Genomic DNA, 9,633 nt, shown 5'->3' with positions numbered 1-9,633 from the left:
AGAAAGGAAAGGAAGAAGAAAGGCGCTGACAGGTGGGCCTGCGTCGTAGCGGGAAAGGAAAATGGCTCGCAGCGCAGCTGGCTGGCGGGGCCAGTGTGTAGTTAGAGTGGGAGAGAGCGGACGGCAGCGCGTGCTGTGGGAAATGCCGAGCGGGCCAGGATGCCAAGCTGGGCCACGCGCGGGAGAAGAAAAGGGCCGCGCGGAAGTAGGCCGGTGCGGGCAGAAAAGGAGAAGGGAGGAAGGAAGAGAAGGGAAGGGCTGCTGGGCCGCCAGCGGGCCAGCGTGGGAAGGGGGGGGAAAGGACTAGGCCAGAACTAGGGTTGGGCCAGAATGGAAGAAGGTAATTTTTTTTCAAAAACAAAACCTTTTCCAAAACTATTTTTCAATTCTAAGCCAAATTGAAATAAAATTTGAATTCAACTTCAAATCATCTAGCCCTACACTCAACCAAAAACCATATGCTTCGGCATGAATGCAACAACCATTGTTTCTAATCCTTATAGTATATTTTATTTATCCAATATTTATTATTTGGCCTAAGTTAAAAATACCTAGAAAATTTTAATAAAGGCTAGAATTAATTACTAATTTGTAGTAAAATTTTTGGGTGTTACAGAAGGCGGCGTTGAGGATGTGTCGGCTAAAGGCCTAAGGTCTCGGCAAGCAAGGGCTTGGGCTTTGGTCCTCATTGTTGTCGTAGCGCCCACCCCATCGAGGGTGGTAGCCATGGCTGGCCCCTCCCCTACATTACCATGGGTATGCCTATGGGCGTCGAGGGTGTCACACGCATCATGGTTGCGGCCGAGACACTCATGCGCTAGAATTGTGATGCGTGTCCTACCGCCCTGCGGCGCCTAGTGGACTGATGTGTCCTTGTTGGGTCACTTTGAGGGCGTGCGTTGGCTGGCGTCGAGCTCACATCATCGAGACAGCGAGCTCTCGGCCTGCTGCGCAGCCGCACGCTTGAGTAGCGTGCGAATCTCGCAATGGGCCCAACGTTCATCGATAGTCGTGGCCGCTAGAAGCCCACGGAGTAAGGCTGTCGCAGCAGTGATGTTCTAGCCCGCTCGGGTGAAGTGTGGAAGGGTTTCATCATCCACGATGATCCTCCGGTTCATGTCGCAGGCCATGGCGTGCGTGTGCCCACCATCTCTGTGGTGCTTGAGCTTCCAATTGAGCTCCGCATGTTCTTGCTCGAGCTAGAGTCATGCTTCCTCGAGCTCTAGGTGCCGGGCCTTCAACGGCTCCACCCACAGGCAGGGTGGGGCCCCTGTCTCCCACTCGATCTCGTCGTTGAGGTCGTTTGTCGGGGTAGCCTCCTCTTCATGGATGCTTTCGACGTGTTCCTTGGGGGTACCTGCCATGAAACACTCATGAGAGGGGTGATGACTCCCCCTGCTGGAGTTAGAGCCGGAGGGCAACTCCAGTTCTCCTACGAGGAGGTCATGGAAAGACTCTGCAACATATTTGGTCATCCCCACGAACTCGTCGTTCGCGGGTGTTGAAGGCACGAGTTGTGCCATAGGGTGGCCAATGGTCTATGTGGCATTGTGGAGATCAGACAGGAGCACTATCGGGGTGCTTCGGATGAGGTATGCTAGAGAGAGTGGCTTTCCTCCAACAAGCCATGCCATGACATTGGCGAATGAGAAGGTGAGGCGGCGTAGGTCCTCCTGAGACAATCGGGTTCCAAGGAGGCACCGAGCTGGCACTCTAACCTTCCGTAGTCGAAGCCGAGGAGCTGGCTACTCCCGGGGGTGTGGGCCTCTGGTGCATGCAGCCGCAACTCCTCAAGTGCCTCGGTGATCGCGTCAAGGCTGGCAGAGTGAGAAGGCTGAATGACGATGGGTGCTCGCGCCAGCTCTCCTTCCATCGTGATGACAAAGTCCAGGTCCCTAAAATGCACGTGCGTGCCCGGGACCCAAGTGATGTCATGAATAGCCATCCAAGGCCTGGTGTTGATGTCGAGACATGCAAAGGACCCTACCTGGCGTGCCAACTATTAGTGTTTCGAGTAAACATCAATGAGTAAATTTCTAATATTGCGCGTCTGGCCCAGATGGTGTGCTAAGAGGACATGAGGTTTATACTAGTTTGGGCAGAATGTCCCTATGTCTAGTTTGTTGCTGCTGCTCGTATTACTAGCACTAAAAAGTTCATATTAGGGGTTACAAACGAGTGAGAGAGGGACAGGTCCCAAGTCTCTGGTGGATAGAACGAATGGGTGCCACGAGCTCAGTCGCTGCTCAGCCATGTGTTCAAAGTTCGATGCTAGTGGTTTTTGATGTGATGTAGTGCAATGCCCCTTAATGGGACGCCCTGCTTTCCCTTTTATAGGCCAAGGGAAAACACGGGTTACAACGGGAGAAAAAAAGGAGAACAAGAGGGAGAGGAAGTCCTTTAGAGTCGCTGGGCCTTTCATTTCCTTTGTGCGGGCCCTGCTGACATGGTAGGCGGTGACAGGGACAGCTCTACACTAGGTGCCTGTCCGCCGATGATGCCATGACCTGGTGTTGTCAGTGGGTTATGACGTCCCACTCTGTCCTGATGGGTGACCCGGCAAACCAGCGTGCTGATCAGCGGTCGTACAGGGAGTAAGCAGCATACTGACCACGCGTCCATCACTGTGGGTGATGTGAGTTCCCTAGAAAGACATGTCATGGGGATGGGTCATGTTGAGACATGACCGCTCCCTGCACGATGCCAAAAGTTTGACCTTGGGTTGTACTTTCTGGCCCGTAGTGGTTGGCGGTGGCGTGAGCTTCTGTTAGGAGCCGTGCCCGAGGGATCGGGTGAGGCGGAGTCTGCCCTCATACGTCAGGCAAGGCGGAGCCCGCCCTTAGATGCTGGGCAAGGCGGAGCCCACCCCCAGATGTCGGGTGAGGCAGAGCCCACCCCCAGACATTGGGCAAGGCGAAGCGCATCCCCAGATGTTGGGCAAGGCGAAGCTAGCCCTCAGACATCGGGCAAGGCGGAGCCAGCCCTTAGACGTCGAGCGAGGTGGAGCCCGCCCTCGGGGGTCGAGTGAGACAGAGCCTGTGGCCTCAGTGTCAGACAAGGCAGAGCCCGTCCCTAGAGGTTGGGCGAGGTGGATCGCACGACCTTGGGGTCTAGTGAGGTAGAGCCCGCAGCTAGAGGTCGGGCGAGGCAGAGCCCGCGGCCTCGATATCAGTTGGAGCTGTAGTCGCACCTTTGACTGCCTGGATGGATTAACGTATAATGACCATTAGCCCCTCCTCTTCGGGTACCCTAGTATTGGTCCCTGACAGAAGGCTAACCACTCTAGAGATGGGAAAGAAAGATAAGAAAAGACTAGAGCATAAGGCTTCCCAATCTCCTTGTACACTCCCTACGGTTTGGGTATACCAGTGTTTAGTTGTTCCCATCAAAGAGAACGGAAATAGCTTCCACTTTAATGTTTCATGTGACATGCCTATGATATGCAAGCATACATAAGTTTGCTCAAACTCTCATAGGTGGGTATATGGATTTTCATCGCCTTCTCCTGAGAATGATTGTTCCTGGAACAATTTATTAAACACGGATGCAACTCATGGCTAGGTGCAAGGATAGGTATTGATGATTCTGGTGGCTCTAGATGGGCACCCATGGGAGCAGCGAATAGATTAATAGGTGTGATGTTATCCATGGTTAAAAAGATATCAAATAAATGAGACAAGGATAAACCTAGTTTGACGAAATCACAACAACCATTTCCCCGGCAACGGCTCCAGAAAACTTGTTGACACCTATGGTGGCACATAGAGACAAAATCCACAAGCATACGGTTATCGAAGTAGTTTTCACCTAGAGTATTATCGAGTATCGTGTCCATAGGAAAACGTGTGTGTTGTCTAAACACTAGTTTGTCTCGGGATAGCAATCAAGGTATAAGTATGAGTAGAGAGGATTCCTATTGTTATGACCCTAAAGCAAGGCTTATGATTCTAGTGTTCACTTCGGGACACCGCTTAGATGGTAAAGCACCATGAATAGGTAACTCTGTCGACGTGACTACGGTTCTAATAATTTAAGAACCTTCTCAATTCAGAGTGGACTACATAGGATAGATGGGGCTGTCACCAACCACTACTACCACGCAACCAGGGAGCAGGGAGTAAACACTGGTAGCCGATAGCCTAAGCACCACGCTTATGCTAACGATTACTACTCTAATCCAGCTAGCAAGAACTAGAGTACTCAAAAGAACTGTGAACCCGTGAACAAAAGAGCGCAATACTTACTTTAAACATAAATCAATTGCTAGAACTATATCAGATGCAGACTTGGAGAAGCCTAGATCAACCAAGGTACAAGCCATAGAGGTAGCACCAACAAGTCGGTACTTTCTCCATACTCGGTAGAGCCTACTAGAGGACTAATCTCTCTTGAATGTGATTATCTGATCCTAAGATGAGGATATGAATTATGATTTTAGGATGCCCTGTTGGAGGAGGTACAGGGGTGTATATAGGGGGCAACATCAAATATGGACCCTCGGATCAAACCGACCATGAACAACGGCGTAGATTTGATCTTTAAGGCGGTGGAGAACCGACGTACAAAGGAGGGGCTGACCTATGGGACCCATAGGCCGGTCGAGCAGCCCCACATGGCAGTGACTTGTTGAGGGTCGTGGTGGTTTGCCTTTTGGAGTGTTCTATAGTCTTCCTAAGTCGGTTTCATCGTGGATAAACATGATTTAATCTAACGATTGGGTCCACCTTGACGGCTTTATGAATAAACCTTGCTGAAAACACAGATTCACCAAAACTTGTGGAATTTATTAGTTTAAACCCCTAGACCTATGTTTGGTGATGAAATTAAGTATATATGTAGGTTATATTGATGGTTTACGATTGATGTTAACAACCATTAATAGTGGCGCACTAAACCCTACTCTAGTTGGTGCTGCTGCTCTTCTTGTATTCGTATGCTCGGTTACAAGAGATGTTGCTCCTAGCTATAAGGTAGATTGGAATAAGGCGGCGGTGTCATGGTGGACGTACCGTTCGCGGGATCCTTACCCCCCTTTAGATAGGCAGGGGGTAGGGTTACAACGAGGGCGATCGGCGCTACAGATTGGATTCCTAGTTTGTTACAACAGATCAATTCTATCCTACCATAGCTACGATGTGGGCAGATATCCTTGATACGTCATGATCTCAAAGTTGGTGGTTGCGCTTAATCCTTGTGGGCTTCATCCACGGGCGTCTTCCACTGATGGAACAGATAGATGCTCGGTGAGGGTACCCGGGCCCATCTATCTGACAATCATTTGCAGAGAAAAATGAGTTTGCTAGACTTCACGAAAGCAATGGTCCACTAGGTAAATTCTCTGCGAAATAGGTGCTGGTTGAATTGGAGAGAGTTAAAGATGTTAGACCCGGAAAGCCACAAGGAATTGGGAAAAGGAAACATTCCAACTTCGAAAGGGGTTATGTGCAAATTTGGAGCCGGATGGTTAGTTTTAGAAGTTACCATATTGGAAAAATTAAGTTGAAACTGAAACATAATCTCGATGTCATGCACATTGAGAAAAACATATGTGAGAACTTAATTGAGATAATTCTCAAAGCTAGGCGTGATTTGAATGATCTGGGAATTAAAAAGGGGCTGCAATTTAGAGAGGATGGAGATTCATGTGAGAAGATCCTGGCTTTCCATCTCGCTGACATTGCAGGTCGAGCACGCCACATCGAAAGGTGAGCTGGCGGGCGCTAGATGCCACCGGCCGCGTGGCAAGATGACGTTCTAGGCCACGTCCTTCCTTTTTGGGCCGCCAAACAAACCCTCATTTGTATCACACCACACTCACATTAACATGCATCCATAAACCCTCACGCGCGCCGCCCTCCGCATCCTTCCCCCAGTGCGCGCGATCTAGGCCATGTCCTTCCGCGTTGCGCCACGCCGTCGACCTAACAACCCAAAGGCCTCCACCACACGCTGTCGTTGCTTGTCGATCGCGCCACGCTGAAAGGTGAGCTGGCGGGCGCTAGATGCCACCTGCCGACGTGGCCAGATGCCATGCGGGGCTCGCCCACGTCTACTATAAAATCGACAGGTCCCCCTCAAAGGGATACACACAGGCACAACGCTCTCACTCGCCTCGCGTTACTTGCCTTTTGTTTCTGTCTCTGCATGGCAGAGATGGTAGATTTGGGAGAGGCGGAGGAGATGGTGGCTTGGCAGAGCGGCGGGATGGCGGCGGTGCGCTGCGTTGGAAGGATTGGGTCGTGGCCTCCATAACCATGAACATTGCGTGGCTTGCGATGTTCATCCGCCGGCGCTGCTTCGGCGGCAGCAGTCGATCCGATGGCAACAACGGCGGCGGTGGGGAGGTCACCACGGTGGAGCCGTCCAAAGGCAAGCCATCGGTCACTTCAGACTCCATCGTCAACCTCGACCAGTGAGTGATCCGATCCATCACTCGATCTCGTTACCTTCTGTTTTTGTTTATTCGTATTCGTATTAGTATCTCCCACTGTCCGTCCATCGACCCCCCTTGTGCCCGGGCATCCGTCACCATCTGAGCCGCAGTCCAAATGGACGAACAACGTTGTTGGATGTCAAACCATGGTATTTTAGACCATCTATGGACTTTGACACTGGTCTAAAATACAAACATGATATGACACTATTATCTGTATAATTTTAGCATGTCAAAGTCACTGGTCGTCTGTTTGGACAGTCACCGGTCATCAACCAGTGTCCAACAAAGCAACAATGTTGTTCGTCCGTTTGGACTGTAGCTCCGGACGACGACGGATGCTCGGGTACACGGGCAATTGATGGATGGGTAGTGGAAGATACCAATACAAATACAAATAAACAAAAACAGAAGGTAACGAGATCGAGTGATGGATCAGATCACTCCATGGTCGAGGTTAACTATGGAGTCCGAAGTGACCGGTGGCCTGCCTTTGGACAGCTCCACCGTGGTGACCTCCCTGCCGCCGCCTTTGCTGCCGTCGGATCGGCCGCCGCCGCTGAAGTGGCGGCGGTGAATGAACATCGCGAGCCACGCAAGGTTCATGGCGATGGAGGCCACGACCCCAATCCTTCCATCGCAGCGCACCGCCACCATCCCACCGCTCTCCCTAGCCACCGTCGCCTCCGCCTCTCCCAAAGCTCATGTCTCTGTCCTGCAAAGACAAACAAAAGGCAAGGAACATGAGGTGAGTGAGAGTGCTGTCTGTGTGTATCCCTCTGTAGGGGGACCTGCCGGTTTTATAGCAGACGCTGGCGAGCCCCACATGGCGTCTTGCCATGCCGGCCGATGGCGTCTAGCACCCGCCAGCTCACCTTTCGGCGTGGCGTACTCGACCTGCAACGACAGCGAGATGGAAAGCCGGGATCTTCTCACATGAAACTCCATCGTCTATAAATTGCAGCTTCTTTTTAATTCCCAAATCTTTCAAATCAAGCCTAGCTTTGAGCGTGTCTTTTGTCTTCCCATTTATATTGAGAATTGTCTCAGTTAGATTTTCACATATGTTTTTCTCAATGTGCATGACATCAAGATTATGTTTCAGCTTCAACTTTTTCCAATGGTAACTTCCAAAATTAACCATGCGGCTCCAAATTTGCACATGACCCCCTTCCAAGTTGGAATGCTTCCTTTTCCCGTTCCTTGTGGCTTCATGGGTCTAACATCTTTAACTCTCTCCAAATTCAACCAGCACCTCTTCCTCACAGAATTTACCTAGTGGGTCATTGCTTTCGTGAAGTCTGGCAAACTCATTGTTTCTCTGCAAATGATGTTCCTTTGGAACGAAACGGAAGTGCCCCAAATACCCAATTTTGCTCCCTTAGGCGATATGAAAGAGGATGGCTGTCACAATGAATACATGCAAAATAGCCCTTTGTGGTACGTCTTCAGAGAGTGCTCAAAGCTCGGTAATCATGTAATAAAGGTCTTAATTTCCGAGTAAACATCCTAAATCTGCCATGCTGATTGCTTCAGGATCGTGGACTTAATTTTATAGATCCACCACCCATACTCCTCGATGAAGAGTCAGATACAGTGTCTGTAGAGTGGGGGGATGGTAGTTCCGACTCATCTATTTCGGGGTCAGCTCCTACTCGAAAGCGCACCAGGGAAGATGAGGGAACTAGCAAACGCTCACCCAGCCCAGGACGAGGAGAAAAGCCTGGCGGTTGCAACGAGCGTGATGCCCCAGGCGAGTTGGAGGAGATTACGATATCAAACAACCAAACACAAGGTATTTATGACTTGTTATTTTGTTTGTACGATTATCCTTGATCTGAGTGTGATGAAAATTAGCAGCTGCGTTTGGGCTACCTGCGAGGCCCCAAGGTAGTAGTGGAGCGTGCCAATGTCTCAGTAAGTAACCGAATCTGGACTGTAACTTGTCTTCATCTGTTTGCCGATTCTAAAACATGTTTTCTGATAAGGTACCACCGCAGTCGGAAGGACGAGTAGTGCCTTCGGTCTTCAGGCTTAGCAGTGCATCAAAGCGAGTGAAGTTGCCTGACTTCAAAAGACCGTCAGAAGAGTAAGTATTGTTATCATTCCGAGTACTGACTGCCATCATCTGGATATTTGGCTGACGAGTAAAATTATTAGGATGGCGGCGAGTGCACTGCCAATCCGGCATTGCCAGTATCTCTGCAGAGTTCATCCAGAGCTGAGATGATAGATTTCTCCGTAAAGTGGAGCATGGCGGCGATCGACGACTCAGCTGGTGGAGTTGGAAACTTCGAGCGGGTGGCTCAAAACGTCCAATGGGCTGTTATCAACAAGGATCCGTCCATACGTGGAGATCGGGTGGTGGCTACTGTTTGATAGGAGTCAGTCAGAAGTGACAGCCAGGTTCTGGAAGTCGTCGTGGATGGAGACGGTGGCTTCTGACTCGTGATTAGATTGATCAAGTGCAGCAGCAACGATGGTGGTGAAAATCACGGTAGACTCGGTATAATATTGGAGGCGGCTCTGTTTGGATACTCAGTTTTTTTTAGTTTTAGATCAATACCGTGGATTTTTAAAATACGCAGGTATCTGTAAGAAAAAAAATGTTTGGATGTAAATAATTTAGAGTTTTACAACCTACTGTATTAATAAAACCGTAATGTTTTTTTTTAAATCCAGAAAACTCCGTGCTCGACCTCTTTATTTTCGACAGAGGTCGGCGCGCGCGCGACGAGCATCCACGCGCGTCTCATTTTCCCTTCGCGCCTTTTTTCTTTCCATGCGCAGTCGTTTTGTTTCCATGTTTCCCTTTCTTCGAACCTGGAAACAAATCGCCCATCCTTGGCTTCCATGGCAGGTGGAAAAGGACGGGAGAAAAGGGCAAAGGTAAGATTTTCCCCGGATTCGCTTCTTCACTCTCCGATTTGATCCCCTTCTACGTAGTTGAGTCCGCAATCACACATGCGGACAGTAGTCGCCGGCTGCCGGCCAGAGGACTCCGGCAGAGTTTTCTTTCTTTTTGTTGCCTAGCTACAAATCCGTATCCTGAGTCCGGCGACGGCAGTATCCAAGCTCGCACTTCCGCACCCATCCGCCTCACTGCCACCACACCCCAATCACACGCGCGCCACCCACGATGACGCCGGCGGCGGCGATCTTCGGCTCTAGCGGCCACCTCGTCGTTTCCTCCCCCCGCC

The 9,633-nt window shown here is 50.4% G+C and overlaps 1 long non-coding RNA gene across 1 annotated transcript; it reads left to right on the top strand.

The window, feature by feature from the left end:
- The first annotated feature begins 6,214 nt into the window (after window positions 1–6,214).
- On the top strand, window positions 6,215–8,220 carry LOC136510016 (uncharacterized). Its single transcript, XR_010772589.1, has 3 exons — window positions 6,215–6,412; window positions 7,686–7,873; window positions 7,970–8,220. It is a non-coding gene; the product is annotated as an uncharacterized lncRNA (long non-coding RNA).
- The last annotated feature ends 1,413 nt before the right edge of the window (window positions 8,221–9,633 follow it).

Source organism: Miscanthus floridulus, chromosome 16 (assembly GCF_019320115.1).
Source record: "Miscanthus floridulus cultivar M001 chromosome 16, ASM1932011v1, whole genome shotgun sequence".
Taxonomy (NCBI): domain Eukaryota; kingdom Viridiplantae; phylum Streptophyta; class Magnoliopsida; order Poales; family Poaceae; genus Miscanthus; species Miscanthus floridulus.
Note: the sequence above shows the minus strand (reverse complement) of the source record. Positions and strands in the feature narration are given on the sequence as shown.